Genomic DNA, 17,685 nt, shown 5'->3' on the forward strand with positions numbered 1-17,685 from the left:
CAGATCCCTGTTGCCCGCCGTAATAATTTTATCAGGATTAAATGATCATTTGCACTATTGTTACCATGAAGTTAGTGAAGATGGATTGGTTAACGATCGCTGTTCGCCTCTGATCCCCAATCCATCTTTACATAGATAGTTAGTTTATATTTGAATGACAACTGTTACAGCCAGTAATAAAGTCATCATTTATAAAAACAAGTAACAATGTTAGGTAAATAGTACGATTTGCGAATGCAAAATCGCACACAAGGCTTTTAAATGGCTGCAATTCGCACAAGTAAAAAAAAAAAAAAAAAAGATTCCCAGCCGCATGAAATTGAAACGTACATTCAATCCCTATAGACTGCTAGCAGGTGCCGACAGTCTATGTTGGATGACACATGCGCAAAAACGCGAAAAGGATGTGAAAAATTGACCACGGGAAAACACCAGTGTTTTCAGCAGGCAGGGACGGATCAAGACCAAGTTGCGACTGGGGCAAGGTCAAGTTTTGGCGCCTAAAGGTCAAGTTTTGGCGCCTAAACTGCCATTCGTGAGAGGAATCATTGCTGAATTGGTGGATCCTGGACAGACTGTTGCTTCCTGATGTCCTACCAAATCGTTGATACAACCTTATAATAAACGTTGTCACCAGCTGGTAAGCCTCTTTCCTTTTTTGGGGTATCCATGATTGCAGAGCTGTGCCGTGACCCCCATACTTTTTGTGGTGGAGATTTACCTGCTCTTATACTTTGTTGAAGACTCGTCTTTTGTTTTTGGACTCTGCGCTGATCATATATAATTTACCTGTTTGTGAACTCTGGACATTGTTCTTCTTTCAGCAGCGGCCACTTTGTTTCCTTGGCGCTGATACACATTTGCAACATTGTACTGTTTTAGCCATCAGTGAAAGCAGGATGTTTTGAAACAGGGTGACAACTATATTACATTTATTTATATTTGCAAAACAATATATGCATCTCCTGCTGACTGTATATATAGCTATGTGCCCTAACACCTTGTATACATGAACAAAATCTGAATCAAGAGCCAAAGCCTCAGGCCTCGTTCACATTGTGTTGCGCTCGCACTTTCCCTGCGGTGAGCGATTCATTTTTTTTTTAAATCACTCTGCGTGTTATGAGTGCTTTTGTAAGCGCTTTAACAGAACAATTATTTAAATCACTTCCTGACGTCAGTCAGGAAGTGATTACTTTTTTCCCTGAAATGAAGAAATACAATGAATTTATTCATTAAAGCGCTATACCTATACCTTCCATTCAGGGCAAATCACCCTGAAAATGGTCCATGCAGCACTTTTGTCAGTGGCAAGCAAACAGAATACCCCAATGAGAACTCTCTCATTGGGCAGCATAGTGTAAGTGCTTTTAGGACGATTTGTACAAAATTTGTAAAAATTCCAAAAAACGCCTCCAGTGTGAACGAGCCCTTACTGTTTTTCTTTTCAGTTCAGCCAATAAATTATATAATTCTGTTTCAAAACCTCAAAACTTCCTGCTGACTGATTTTAAGATCTGTCTTAACTTGCCCTAAGTGCTAAATTGTCACTGTGTAAAGTACACCTGAGCTTATGCTAGGTACACACGATGGCAATTTTTTGACAGATTTACTGTCAGATCGACTATTTCCAACATGTCCAATTTGCTTTCCGATTGATTTTCTGAACGACTTTACATAGAAGTGAATGGAAAATCGAACAAAAAAAAATCAATCGAAAATCAGATCGGACTTCTTGAAAATAATCAGTCTGACAGTAAATCTGTCAGAAAATTGCATCATATGTACCTAGCATTACACTACATCTATGCCAGTGTGTGTAGTTTGGGATCCTTTTACTTACCTGTTATCCGTTTTGAATGGGCTTCTCTCCATTGCGCTGCACTGTCACCTATTTGTCACGGTGCGAGCAGCCCCAGGGCGTGGGGTCTAAGCTAGCACAGGTCTTCACCACCGCACCCCACAAGGGTTGATGGGTCGTCACCCCTAGTGGGTGGCCGACTACTTTGCTGCCTGGTGCTCGCCAGGTCATGACCGCACCAGTCATGGAAAGAACAGAGGGTATCTGACGGAATAGGAAGGGGTTCAAGCAGAGTGGTCAGTAAGCTATTGGCCTTGGACAGGCTTGCAGGACAGATAGGCCTAATCTTAAGGATCCCAGGAAGGAACTGGCTGGCAGGGAAAAACCCAGGAAGGGAGCTGGCTGTATGGTTCTAGGAAGCAGCAAACAGGCAGGGGGAATCCTGGGTAAGAAGCTGAATGCTAGGATCCCAGGAGGTGTACTGACTGACAGGGTAAGTCCCGAAGATACTGGCAGTCAGAGGTAATCCCTGGGAAGGAAGCTTATAGGCTAGCAACCCAGGAGGGAACAGACAGGCTGGAGGAATCCCCAGGATACTGCTGATGACAGGAGAGTCCCCAGAGGGAACTGAAAGACTGGAGGAAACCCCATGAGTGCTACAGGTGATAGAAGTTCCCAGGAGGAAGGAGTCTGGCAGGAGGAATCACCAGGTGGCTGCAGATGACAGGTGGGTTCCTGGAGGGAACTGGCAGACTGAGGGAAACCTCAGAGAACTGCTGGAGAATGGGGAGTTCTTGAAGGGGAACTGACAGGTACAGGAAACCCCAGGTGGCTGCTGGTGACAGGATGGTTCCCAGAGGGAACTGGCAGACTGGGGGAAACTCTGGGAGCTGCTGGAGACTTAAAAGTTCCTGGAGGGCAACTGACAGGCAGGTGAAACCCCAGATGGCTGCAGTTGACAGGAGGTTTCCCAGAGGGAACTGGTAGACTGGGGAAACCCCAGGAGTGCAGCGACCAGGAAAGTGACTGCTGGGAGGCTAGCGGGAAGTGCAAGGCTGAGTGGCAGGGTTAACTGGCACACGAGGATCCAGTGCGCCGCAGACAATGTGACCATGATTGACAGTGGCGCTTCACGCAGGTGCAGTAAGGATGACCTCGAGGTCTCTGCACCGTGCGGGGAGCCCGGGACGGCGGCAGAGAGCGGAGCAGTCAGCTCCGGACAGTCGACTGCAAGGGGCTGGAGAAAGCCCCAGGTGAGTAACACTGATTTTTTATTTTTTGCCTGATGATTCCTTTAAGCCATTAGCAAGCAATAAAATAAGAATAAGAATAATTTTGACAGTACTTTTTCTTCTACCCTTACTATTTTTTAAATTGCAGATTGCTGAAAAGTTGGTCAAAACAGAAGATGAATAATTATCTCCTGGAATAAAACTTTGGAGATAAAGTGAATTGTATATCGCCCAGAATGTCGAATAGGGAACTATCATAGAGTAAAAGATTAGGCTTAAAGGGAACCTGAAGCGAGTAAAATTATTTAAAATAAACACATGACATAGCTGAAAATGAATATTACATACTTACCTCACCATCAGTTCCTCTTACAAGCTCACCATTTTTCTTCTTACGATGATCCCTTTCAGTTCTGACAAGATTTTGTCAGAACTGAAATATAGCAGTTGCTGTCAGTTATATATCAGCAGCTGTCAGTTACAACTGAATGTGCAAGGTAATGTCCATGTTTCCCTATGGCTCAAGGGGTTGATAATACAGTGTGCTGACCAGGAAGCTGTTATGGGGTAATGAACATTTTTAAAACGGAGGACGGAGAATTCCATTGATCACAGTGGACACCGAATGTAAGTATGACCTGTGTATGGTTATTTTGACTTTTTATTTTCAGTACAGGTTCACTTTAAAGTCAACTTGAAGCGAGAAGTATATGGAGTCTGCCGTATTTAATTCCTTTTAAACAATACTAGTTGCCTGGCAGCCTTGCTGATCTATTTGGCTGCAGTAATATCTGAATCACACCAAAAACAAGCATGCAGCTAATCTTCTCAGATCTGACAATAATGTCAGAAACACCTGATATACTGCATGCTTGTTCAGGGTCTATGGATAAAAGTATTAAGAGGCTGAGGATCAGTGAGATAGCCAGGCAACTGGTATTGCTTAAAAAGGAAATAAACATGGCAGCCTCCATATCATTTTCACTTAAGGAGTCCTTTAATAGCTTTTAATAATACATATAGACTTTATATTTTTGTAGCTATGAAATTGTAATAATAACCATAAAAGGTTAAAAATATCATTTCCTTTGCTCTGTCCGAAATTAAAACATAGCATTGCCTAATTTTCCAGCAAAGCTATTTAGCCCAGACCCCCCCCCCCCTCCCCCCTCCCCACCATGTGTGTTGATGTCAGGCTAATAGGAATTTACTCAAAAAGTTGTAAGAAAAAGTTTAAATTTAAGAAAACATAATACATTTTCCTTATATTCTAGGAGCAACTTCAGTTTATAACAGATATACAGAATGCCATATGTGCTTTGGTAAGGAAATATTTCTCTAAATAAAGCATGCTTTCTCTTGCATAAGTGACTGACTAATTCTGACAAAAAGAACTCACTCTTAAAAAAATAGAAGGTGCTGTCACTTTAAATATAAAATATTGTCTGTTTCACACTCACAAAAATAACTATAGTAAGACAGATTATGGGGACACTGAAGAGCTAGGTGTGAAATTTTTCCAAGAGGAACAGAGAAAGCTTTGAAAAAAAAAACATTTTCTGTAGAGAGGATAAGAGTTGAAATCCACCTTCTAGTTCTTGTTGTTCAGGGCTTATTGACACTACAAGAGCTTTTATAAGCGCTTTGTGATTTTTAAAGCTTTTGCTAATGTTATCCTATATGTGTGTAGAGATGGCCCGAACGGTTCCCGGCGAACTTTGGTGGTTCGCGTTTGTGGTGAACCGCAAACTTTTCCGGAAGTTCGAAGACCCTCTACATCACAATCAGCAGGCACATTGTTGCCAATCAGGCTACACTCCCTCCTGGAGCCACCCCCCCCCCCCCTTTAATAAAGACAGGCAGCATCAGGCATTGGACTCACTCGTGTGCCTGCAGTAATTATAGAAGGGAGAGCTGTTGCATAGAGAGCTATAGGGAAAGCTTAGTTAGGCTCTTGTAGGCTTATTAGCTTGCTCCTTGTTGATTCTTATTGCTAAAAAAAAAGCACCCCTCAACAGCTCTTTTGAGAGCTAATCTTGTTCTTGTGATCTATTTTTTCTTTTTGTGTGTGTCCCAATGACACTTGTGTTGTATAGACAGCCTTGGTAATTCCTACTGTGTGTGCCACTGCCAGGCCCAGCACATTCAGTGACTACCTGTGTGTGAGACAGGTGCACATTGTAATACCCATCACTGCATAAACCTACCTGTTGTTCACAGTGCACCCAACTACCTACGTGAGCGCACGCAGTGTCACTGTGCCTGTCTGGTACCTGTCTGTGTGTTACAGGTGCACATTGTAATACCCATCACTGGATATACCTACTTGTTGTTCACTTCAGTCAGTGCACCCACCTACCTACGTGAGCGGATGCAGTGTCACTGTGCCTGTCCGGTACCTGTCTGTGTGTGCAGGTGCACATTGTAATACCTATCACTGCATATACCTACCTGTTGTTCACTTCAGTCAGTGCACGCACCTACCTATGTGAGCGCACGCAGTGTCACTGTGCCTGTCCAGTACCTGTCTGTGTGTGACAGCTGCACATTGTAATACCCATCACTGCATATACCTACCTGTTGTTCAGTGCACCCACCTACCTTAGTTAGTGCACGCAGTGTGATATACCACTCCGTGCATACCTGTTAACTGCACCTGTGTGACTGCACATTGTATTAGTCAAGTCAGTGCATACCTTTAACTTCATCCCCTCCGATATGGACAAAAGAGACAAAACATTTAGAGGCAGAGGTAGAGGCAGACCCAGAGGAAGGACACCCGGCAGGTCTGTGCGACGTTGTGCTGATGTGATTTTGTGCGGCCCTGGACCAAAGTACAGTGCTCAGAAGAAGGCACGTCCCATCAACTCCCAAGATTGTCAGGACGTGGTTGACTATTTAACACAGAACACCTCATCACATCCGCTGCATTTGACACTTTGCAGGAGTTCTTTGGTGGGGAAATCACTGATGCACAGCAATTATTGTTACAACAAGATGAAGGGGCTAAGCAAGTTACACCACCTCATATGTCTGAGTTAGGTGGCGACACTATGGACGTAACGTGTGAGGAGGAGGATGATGAAGTACCTGCTGTTGGTGCAGTTTATGAGGTGTCTGAGGCAAGCGAAGCTGGGCAGGATAATTATGATGATGACGATGATTCGGATGCCACGTGGGTTCCCAATAGAGGAGATGACCAGGGGGACAGTTCAGAGGGGGAGTAAGAGAGGAGTAGGAGGAGACGAGTTGCTGAAAGAAGCAGGAGGAGCTCGTCATCAGAAACAGCTGGTGGCAGTGTCTAGTGCCATGTATGGCCACCTATGGACAGCCAGCCAACATGTCCTTAAACGTCAGCTGCTGATGCCACCATAGTGCCATCACCCCAGGGGGGCTCAACGGTTTGGAAATGTTTTAATGTTTCTGTCTCAGATCAGAGCAATGCCATCTGTTCTTTCTGCCTCCAAAAACCGAGCCGTGGAAAGGCCAACAACCACGTAGGGACAACTGCCTTATGAAGGCACATGCAGAAAAGGCACAAACTGCAATGGGAAGAGCACCTGAGCAAAAGCAGCACACAAAAGAAAAGCCACCCTCCTTCTCCTCTTCCTCCTTCAGGTGCAGCATCTTAAGCCACTTTCTCCCTTGCACCTTCACAGCCACCCTCCTCCACTCCGCCTCTGACCTTGAGTGGTTCCTGCTCCTCTACCCACAGCAGCCAGGTGTCTGTGAAGGAAATCTTTGAGCGGAAGAAGCCAGTTTCTGCCAGTCACCCCCTTGCCTGGCGTCTGAAAGCTGGCTTGGCGGAACTGTTAGCTCGCCAGCTGTTACCATACCAGCTGGTGGACTCTGAGGCCTTCCGTAAATTTGTGGCCATTCGGACACCACAGTGGAAGATGCCAGGCCGCAATTATTTCTCTAAAAAGGTGATACCCAAACTGTACTGTGAAGTTGAGAGGCAAGTGGTGTCATCTCTGGCACACAGCGTTGGGTCAAGGGTCCACCTGACCACGGATGCCTGGTCTGCCAAGCACGGTCAGAGCAGGTACGTTACTTACACAGCCCATTGGGTCAACCTGGTAATGGCAAGCAGGGAGTACATGGCTGTGCAGCAGGCCAACTTGTGACACCTCCACGGCTTGCAGGCAGACCTCCTGCCACCTCCTCTCCTTCTGCTACATCCTCTTCACTGTCATCCTCCTCCTTGGCTGAGTGGCAGTTCAACTCTACTGGTGCTGCCATCTCCTCTCCAGCTACACAGCCCCAGCTCCCCAGGGCCTATGCTGCATGCCAGGTACGACGGTGTCACGCCATCTTAGACATGTCTTGCCTCAGAGCAGAAAGTCACACTGGAGAAGCTCTCTTGGCTGCTCTTAACAAACAGGTGGATCAGTGGCTGACCCCGCACCAGCTGGAGATCGGCAACGTGGTGTGTGACAATGGCAGCAATCTCATTTCCGCTTTGAATTTGGGAAAGCTGACACATAGTTACCCTGCATGGCACATGTGCTGAATCTAGTCTTTCAAAGATTGGTGTCAAAGTACCCAGGCCAGGGGCGTTTCTAGGGTCCCTGGAGATCAGTGGCACCTGTGGGCACCAGGAGGGGAGGTACATGCGGCGCGCACAGCGCGCCGTGGCAAAAAATGGGCGTGGCCATGCGGTGAGTGGGCGTGGCCATGGGTGGGGCCAAATGTACATGAACTTAGCAGCGGTGTAAGCTACGGATAACGGGCCTGCCCATCGAAATATTGGACGGAGCCCCCTGTCCTTTATTTCGATCATTTACAATCAGTATAGGCATAGATCAAAGATGTATACGCACATACAATTTTGATTGGTCAATCACTGACCCCCAATTTCCCACCCCCGTGCAGTAAGTGGGCCAACAGACAATGAATTTTATGAACAGAGCTAAAATTGGCTAATCAAAATTGTATGTGTGTACCAGGCTTTACAGCTAATACTGTACATACTGAAAGTAGCAGGGATCAGCATACAATACAGCTGGTTTACAATCAATAAAGGCACAGAGTAACACCTTACACTGTACACACTGGAGGTAAATCAGCACACAGTGCAAGCACTAGAGAACAGCGTATACTGTACATACTGTAGGCAGCAGAATTCAGCACACTGCAGCTAGCGTGCCAAAAATATGACGATCACGTTGTGTGGCGTGCTTATCGCGCCGCACCAAAAAATGGGTGGGCCATGGACCAGAATATAGGTGTGGTAACGGGTGGAGACAAATTTACATGAACCTAGCAATGGTGGGACATCAGATTAGGACAGTGGTGGCGAACCTTTTGGAGGCCGAGTGCCCAAACTGCAACCCAAAAGTCACTTACCGGTATCCATCGCAAAGTGGCAACAGCAATTTAAACTAAATACTGTACAAACGTTTTAACTCATACATGAACATTATGGAAAATCCAAGTTGAAAATAAACTGTGAAGATAAACAATTTCATCCATCCTACTCCTGAAAAATGTATTCAATTTTTTAGAACCTCCCAGTTTTATTTTCTGTTTTAAAACGCTAAAAAAGTAGGTTTAATGCTATTGTCTCATATGATAAGGATTCAGCTTTTCCCATAGTCTCGCAGTTAGCAATCATGTGACCCCCAACAAGACATATTCAGCAATCATGAGGCCCCCAACAAATCAGGAGGCCCCCAACAAGACAAATTCAGCAATCATGAGGCCTCCAACAAATCATGAGGCCCCCAACAAGACAAATTCAGCAATCATGAGGCCCCCAACAAGACAAATTCAGCAATCATGAGGCCCCCAACAAATCATGAGGCCCCCAACAAGACAAATTCAGCAATCATGAGGCCCCCAACAAATCATAAGGCTCCCAACAAGACACATTCAGCAGTCATGAGGCACATAAATAGACAGCATTTCACATAAATAGGCAGAATGCCCCCTTAATATGGTAGCCCCCCCAAGTTAGGTAGTGAGTGACAGGGACCCCCAGGTTAGCTAGTGAGTGACAGGCGCCTCCAGTTAGGTAGTGAGTGACAGGGACCCCGATAGTGAGTGACAGGGAGCACCTTTAGGTAGTGAGTGAGTGCCAGGGAGCCCCTTTAGGCAGTGAGTGAGTGCCAGGAAGCCCCTTTAGGCAGTGAGTGAGTGCCAGGAAGCCCCTTTAGGCAGTGAGTGAGTGCCAGGAAGCCCCTTTAGGCAGTGAGTGAGTGCCAGGGAGCCCCTTTAGGCAGTGAGTGAGTGACAGGAAGCCCCTTTAGGCAGTGAGTGAGTGACAGGAAGCCCCTTTAGGCAGTGAGTGAGTGACAGGGAGCCCCTTTAGGGAGTGAGTGAGTGACAGGGAGCGCCTTTAGGCAGTGAGTGAGTGACAGGGAGCCCCTTTAGGGAGTGAGTGAGTGACAGGGAGCCCCTTTAGGGAGTGAGTGAGTGACAGGGAGGCCCTTTAGGGAGTGAGTGAGTGCCAGGGAGCCCCTTTAGTGAGTGAGTGCGTGCCAGGGAGCCCCTTTAGTGAGTGAGTGCGTGCCAGGGAGCCCCTTTAGGCAGTGAGTGAGTGACAGGAAGCCCCTTTAGTGAGTGCGTGCCAGGGAGCCCCTTTAGGGAGTGGGTGCGTGCCAGGGAGCCCCTTTAGGGAGTGGGTGCGTGCCAGGGGAGCCCCTTTAGGGAGTGAGTGAGTGCCAGGGGAGCCCCTTTAGGGAGTGAGTGAGTGCCAGGGGAGCCCCTTTAGGGAGTGAGTGAGTGCCAGGGAGCCCCTTTAGGGAGTGAGTGAGTGACAGGGAGCCCCTTTAGGGAGTGAGTGAGTGACAGGGAGCCCCTTTAGGGAGTGAGTGAGTGAGTGAAAGGTAGCCCCTTTAGGGAGTGAGTGAGTGACAGGTAGCCCCTTTAGGGAGTGAGTGAGTGACAGGGAGCCCCTTTAGGGAGTGAGTGAGTGCCAGGGAGCACCTTTAGGGAGTGAGTGAGTGCCAGGGAGCCCCTTTAGGGAGTGAGTGAGTGCCAGGGAGCCCCTTTAGGGAGTGAGTGAGTGCCAGGGAGCCCCTTTAGGGAGTGAGTGAGTGCCAGGGAGCCTCTTTAGGGAGTGAGTGAGTGACAGGGAGCCCCTTTAGGGAGTGAGTGAGTGACAGGGAGCCCCTTTAGGGAGTGAGTGAGTGACAGGTAGCCCCTTTAGGGAGTGAGTGAGTGACAGGTAGCCCCTTTAGGGAGTGAGTGAGTGACAGGGAGCCCCTTTAGGGAGTGAGTGAGTGCCAGGGAGCCCCTTTAGGGAGTGAGTGAGTGCCAGGGAGCCCCTTTAGGGAGTGAGTGAGTGCCAGGGAGCCCCTTTAGGGAGTGAGTGAGTGCCAGGGAGCCCCTTTAGGGAGTGAGTGAGTGCCAGGGAGCCCCTTTAGGGAGTGAGTGAGTGCCAGGGAGCCCCTTTAGGGAGTGAGTGAGTGCCAGGGAGCCCCTCTAGGGAGTGAGTGCGTGCCAGGGAGCCCCTTTAGTGAGTGAGTGAGTGAGTGACAGGGAGGCCCTTTAGGGAGTGAGTGAGTGCCAGGGAGCCCCTTTAGGGAGTGAGTGAGTGCCAGGGAACCCCTTTAGGGAGTGAGTGAGTGCCAGGGAGCCCCTTTAGGGAGTGAGTGAGTGCCAGGGAGCCCCTTTAGGGAGTGAGTGCGTGCCAGGGAGCCCCTTTAGTGAGTGAGTGAGTGAGTGAGTGACAGGGAGGCCCCCTCTCTAGCCGCCGCCGCCGCCGCTCCCCCCCCTACCTCTCAGCAGACCTCAGGATCAGCGGCGACCCGACCAGATGTACGAGCGGGCGCTGGACGCACCCGCTCGATATGCGGAAGTGATGTCACTTCCGCATATCAGTGCGGGCGCTGGGTCCTAGCGCCCGCACGATTGGTCGCCGGCTCGCCGCCTGATCCTGAGGTCTGAGACGCGGCGGCGGCGGCTGGAGGGAGCCGCTGACAGAGGGGGCAGCGGCGGCCGGGAGATCCGTGGCACCCCAGGAAAGATTGGGGGCACGTGCCCCCCTAAAACAGGGCTAGCGACGCCCCTGACCCAGGCTTAGAGGAACGTCCTGAAGCAGGCCAGGAAGTTGTGTGGGCATTTCAGACGGTCTTACACGGCCATGGCACACTTTGCTGAGATTCAGCGGAGAAACAAGTTGCCGGTGAAACACCTCATTTGCGATAGCCCGACTCACTGGAATTCAACCCTCCTTATGTTCTCTCACCTCCTAGAACAGAAGAAAGCCGTCACTCAGTACCTCTACAATTACAGTAGAAGGACACACTCTGTGGAGATAAGGATGTTCTGTCCCAACAACTGGACACTTACGCGAAATGCATGCAGGCTCATGCGGCCGTTTGAGGAGGTGACCAACCTGGTGAGTTACAGTGAAGGCACCATCAGTGACTTGATCCCGTACGCTTACTTCCTGGAGCGTGCCGTGCGTACAGTGGTGGAGCGTGAACAGGAACAGTTACAGGAGGAAGCGTTGTGGGATCAATTCTCATCAGAACCAGATGTTTCCTCAACACCTGCAGCAGCACAGAGGGGGGAGGAGGAGGAAGAGTCGTGTGGGGAAGAGCAGTCAGACTCGGATGATGAGGAAGGTGTTTCTTTGGAGGAGCAGGCGGCAGAAGAAGAACAATCATAGCCGGCGTCGCAGGGGCTTGTGCTGCTCAACATTCCCGTGGTATTGTTTGTGGCTGGGGGGAGGAGGGGGACTTACCTGACATTACTGAGGAAGAGCAAGAGGAGATGGATAGTACGTCTGGATCCAACTTTGTGCAGATGGCGTCTTTCATGCTGTCCATCCTGTTGAGTTAACCCAGTATAAAAAAACTCAAGGGGAATGAGCTGTACTGGGTGGCCATGCTACTAGACCCTCGGTATAGGCACCGAGTGGCGGAGATGTTACCAACTCACCTGAAGGCAGAAATGATGCAGCACTTGCAGAACAAGCTGGTAACTATGCTTTACAGTGCATTTAAGGGTGATGTCACAGCACAACGCAAAAAAGGTACCACTGCCAGTAATCCTCCTCCAATGTCCACGCATGCAAGGACAAGACGCTCCAGCGATCTCATGGTGATGTCGTACATGCGGACATTCTTTAGTCCAATGCCTCGCCTTAGCCCTTCTGGATCCACCCTCCACCAACGCCTGGACCGGCAGGTGGCCGTCTACCTGGCCTTAAGTGTGGATGTATACACTGTGAGCAGCGATGAACCCTTGGACTACTGGGTGGGTGCGCAGGCTTGACCTGTGGCCAGAGCTGTCCCAATTTGCCATCCAACTTCTCTCTTGCCCTGCCTCAAGCGTCCTGTCAGAAAGGACCTTCAGCGCAGCTGGAGGCATTGTCACTGAGTAGAGAAGTCACCTAAGTCACAAAAGTGTTCAGTAACTCACCTTTATCAAAATGAATGAGGCATGGATACCGGAGGGCTACTGCCCGCCCGAGGACTAAGTCAGTCCCCGCACACAGCATTTCTGCCTGCACGCCGTGTGACTGCCTGCCCCAAGAATAAGTCGCACCCCACACAGCACTTCTGCCTGCAGGCCGCTTGACTGCCTTCTCCGCCACCACCAACAGGGTCCAGGTCTCCAGGTGGATTTCTGAATTTTTAAGGCCACTGCTAGCAGCGTCTGCTATACTAATTTTTCTGGTGCGTGTACATGCTTGCCTAATTTTTCTGGCTGCACTGCAGCTGCAACAACAAAACAAAAGGCATGTACATGTGCCAATTCCCCTTCGTGATGATTACCTTGCCGCGGTGAAGGGGCTTGCGTATCACAATGAAGCAATGACCGCCGGCTATATGAGTGTCTCGGGGGGGGGGGGAACACCCCAAAGATAATAAGGCCGTTGCTTCATTGTGGACAGACCAAATTTGATCAGATGGACAGTCACTGTTGTTCTATCATTGAGCTACCACAACCCGGCGACCATATGGGCTTGAACAGCGCCACGGCACGGCATGCACTCTTGCCATGGGGCGCACCAGTCCAGCACGGCCGTCACTACGCAAACAGCTGTACACAGTGAGCTTGGTGTGTCAGTGTGAAGCAGTACTCTAATTACACTCCCTGATTGATGTACACACATGCAAGATGTTTTGAAGCACTTTAGGCCTGCAATTTAGCATTCAATGTGATTTCTGCCCTTAAAACGCTCCTTAGTGTCAAATCCAGATTTTTCCCCGGGACTTTTGGCGTGTATCCCACTCCGTCATGCCCCCCTCCAGGTGGTAGACCCCTTGAAACATCTTTTCCATCACTTTTCTGGCCAGCATAAGTGTTTCTAGTTTTCAAAGTTCGCCTCCCCATTCACGCGAACCGAACCTTTTCGGAAGTTCGCGAACCTGGTTTGCGAACCGAAAATTGGAGGTTCGGGCCATCTCTGTGTGTGTGTTCTCACTGAAGTGATGTGATTTTGGAAAATTCCCCCATAGCATTGCATTAGCATGAGCTTATCAAAATCACTAGTGCTTAAAGAGACACTGAAGCGAGACTAAATCTCGCTTCAGCTCTCATATATAGCAGGGGCATGTGTGCCCCTGCTAAAACGCCGCTATCCCGCGGCTGCACAAGGGTCCCTGACCCCCCAACCCACCCCCTGCAAACCTTGGTCGTCTTCTTGGTCGCAGATTCTGCTTCCTGGAGGCAAAGGCTAACGGCTGCAGCCCTGCCTCCCAGCGCGTCTATCAGACGCGCATCGCCGCCTCTCCCCCGCCCCTCTCAGTGAAGGAAGACTGAGAGGGGCGGGAGAGAGGTCGGAGATACGCGCTGACAGACGCGCGTTGGGCAGGGCTGCAGCGGTTAGCCCTGCCCCAATGTGGAAGCGCTCCCCCGCATTACGGAGGGGATTTGGGGGGACAGGGACCCCCGTTAAGCCGTGGGATAGCGGCGTTTTAGCAGGGGCACACGTGCCCCTGCTATCTATGAGGTCTGAAGCGAGATCTATTCTCGCTTCAGACTCTCTTTAAAAAGCTCTTGTAGTGTGAACAAGCATGCCACAAATTTCCATGGAGGTCCCAGAGACAGGAAGTAAAAGGCGATTCTGCAACAGTAAAAGCAGTGCAAATTCCTACTAAGTTTCTAACCGCTTTCCACATTATTTAAAACTAAAATAAAAATAAAGGTTATGAAAGGCCTCGTTCACATTGCTTTCCGTTTGCATTAGCGTTCGCGTTTGGTTTTTTTGAGTTTTTTATCTCCTCCCGTCGCTAGGGTGGGTGCTGCAGTTTTTGTAAAGCACTTCAATTAGCGCTTTTTTCAGAGCGATTGCGTTTTTTCACTCCCTGACGCAAGTCAGGAAGTGACCTCTTTGATCCGGAAAAGAATAAATATAATGTATTTATTCTTACAAAACGTGAGCGCAATCGATGCACAAAGCGTTTTGTGAGCGTTTTGCATTTTTCCTGTACCTTCCATTGAGGCCAAATCACCTCAAAAATTGTCCATGCAGCGCTTTGCTGAATGCACAGCACACAAACTGTGCTGATATGAACCTTCTCATAGACATTCATTGCACAAGCATTTTGGGGGCGATTTTAAAAATCGCCTGTGCTTGAAAAAAAGTATAAAACGCCTCTAGTGTGAATGAGCCCAAAGAGCAGTAAGGATTAGGAGGCCTGAGAGATAGGAAAGGTGGAACCAAGCTCAGCTTTTCTATGGAAAGTCAACATTTCATTGCATACACTGCAGATCCCTGAAATTTCTGTTTATCTTGACACAGATCTCACCAAAAGCCACACATTTTGTACTTTTTCATCACTTTTCTTCCCAGATTTGTAACAGGTATAGTTTGAATGAAGACATCTGTTTTGGTGGAGGAACTAGATGGTGACAATGAGCTATTGGTTATCACAATAATTCATTTTTAAATTAAATTTAAATCTTCCTCCTTTTAATTTAAAGAGAGCCTGAGGTGGGCTCATAGATTAAAAAAAAAAAGTAAAAAAGTCGGCTACTTGATCCGGGAAGGGGGTGGGGGGGGGGGTGGGGTGGGGGGGTTTTTGAGCGGATCAAGTACCCACAAAAAATGCTGCTCCCCGTCGGTCCTGTGGTGGGCCGCACTTCGTGACCTCTGGGTCACGATGCTGGATTGAGAAACTGTGTCTCATCTCTCATTCACAGTGTGTACGGAGGCAGGGGAGTGACAGGGGGCACAGACAGAAAAACAGAGCTGCCCAATGGCTGCTCTGGAAACCCTGCAGGATCGCCCTTGGTGGGCGTTTTAAACAAGGATTCTCTCCCCTATGTTTACCTCCAAAATAGCAAAAAATATTGCCCTTAATCTTGGGGGGCTATGGCACGGGGAGGGAGAGAGAGCAGTGGTAGGGGAACACAGAGGTGCGTCATGAGGCAGAGAACATGCCTCTGTATCCTATCTGCCCTCCCATGAACCGCCTCGGGTTCTCTTTCGTCAAGAAGTGTTGAATCAGGATGTTACCATTTATTGGCTAACTTAGAAGAAAAGCAGTAAGCTTTCGGCAGAGTAGGGACAAGGTCCTCCAGCACCCAAGGCTGAGACACCAAAGTGCGCCCCTCCATCCTTCCCCCCTCAGCTGTCACACACTGATTGCTATTAGACTAAGAGGGCCACAGGGCCCACAACCTCCCCAACACCTTAATATCTAGTTATCTGGCTTGCAGTCACTGCTATGTATCCCCTTTTCATATTTCTTTCTGCTTCATATACAATTAGGAATGACAGCTGAATTAATTGTGCGCCCCTCCTACACTGAGCCCTGAGGCTGGAGCCTCTCCAGCCTATGCCTCGGCCCGGCCCTGGCTTTCGGCAATGAACCCTTTGTGAGACTGATTCCTGTATTCTGACAAAACTTAGAATACAGCTTAAGGCCCATACGCACTGCGTACAAATGTCTGTACAGACATGTAACATAAGTTGAGTAGTGTGTATGCTGTGAGCAACGACAGTCTGCAGACAAGGTCTTGACGGAGCGATTAAACTGTTCAATCGCTCGCTGCTTTTGGCACGCAAACTGTCATGTAGTCTGTTGTTGTCCTGTTGTGTTGTGTGTATGAAAATCTTCTACAGATGGCAGAATCGCTAAAACAGATGTCTGCGTCTCTCCATAGTCCGTGGCAGACAACTTCTGCCGAGTCTTCACCTTGTTTGTTGTCGCGTGTGTACAATTGTCGCGAACTTGAACTGTTGCTGCCATATGTGCGCTATTGTCTCTTGTCTGTCACTACAGACAAATGTATACTGAGTGTATGTACCTTTTATATGCACTGGACATTAAACTGGAGATACATTGTCTTGCAATAAAAGTCATTGGATGCCTTAAAGGGACCCTAAACAGGTTATAAAATCAGAATTTTCACTTCCTGGGTCTACCTCCTGGCTTCTTTCCAGCTCCATTACACGGCGACTTCGACTTGAAGTTGTTAGAGCTGCTTTCCACCAAGGACGATATACGTCATTATGCTGTCTGACTATGTGTCGAACTGCACATGCGCAGGACTCTCACGCCGGCCGATGTGATGACGCGTATCGTCCGCAGTGGGAAGCAGCACTGATGACTTCAGGCCGAAGTCACCGTGTAACGGAACAGTTAGCCAATAAATGATATCATTCATCCTGATTCAACACTTCTTGCTTTTTACTACTGGCTAACACAGTACAACACTCTACTGCTTTCATTTTCAGACATTTATTTTGATTTCATTTTATTACAATGTAATTCCTAGATTGTTTTCAGGTAGTGTTTTAGATTAGAATCATACTTGCATTCAGGGGCGTAACTAGAGGGGTACAGCACCTGCAATTTCAGGGGGACCAGAGCTGTGGGGCGCCCCAACTTCTAACCATCCCTTCCTCCTATACAGGGGACTGTACTTCAGATCAGGTGCTTTTGTGGCTACACATGTTATGGGTGTGAAGGCCATGATGGCCACACTCATAGCTCCCAACTGTCCCTCACACACACACACACACACACACACACACACACATACACACACAAACACACACACGCTCACACACATACACACCCACACACATGTACACACATACACTCCCACTTTCAGAGGGACAGTCCCTCTTTTGGAGCCCTGTCCTTCTGTCCATCTTTCCTCCTCATTTGTCCCTCTTTCAGGACTTTATCCCTCTTTCTGTGTAAATATATATATTTATCTACTAAAAAAATGTGTTTGACTCTAAACATTATTCCCATCCTTTAAATTGACATATTACTAATTTTAAAATGTTAATATGAAGGAAAATAAACCAGAATAAAAAGGACCAGTGTAGTTTGAATTATAAAACAACATATTTTTCTCATGAAATCTTTATGGTATGTGTGACTAGGGGTGTGATGAGGGTGTGATCAGGGGTGTGGTGGGGCGTGGTTTAGGTGTCCCTCTTTCTCATCTCAAAAAGTTGGGAGGTATGGCCACGCTTGTTTTATGCCCCCTGAGAGATGGGCCCCAAGGCTGTGAGGGGCACCAAGGTGAAGCAAGGGAATGGGTGTGAACATTGGCTGGGCACCATCAAAGTTTTGCTGGGGAGCCCAAAGAACTGTAGTTATGCCACTGCTTGCATTGCAGCATATTTTATGTATTCTGAACTGTACATATTACAATACTGCTTAGTAACTTCACAATATCTTACAGGTCCTTGGCATAATGAACCCACAATGCAGTAACAATATGATA

Source organism: Hyperolius riggenbachi, chromosome 6 (assembly GCF_040937935.1).
Source record: "Hyperolius riggenbachi isolate aHypRig1 chromosome 6, aHypRig1.pri, whole genome shotgun sequence".
Classification (NCBI taxonomy): domain Eukaryota; kingdom Metazoa; phylum Chordata; class Amphibia; order Anura; family Hyperoliidae; genus Hyperolius; species Hyperolius riggenbachi.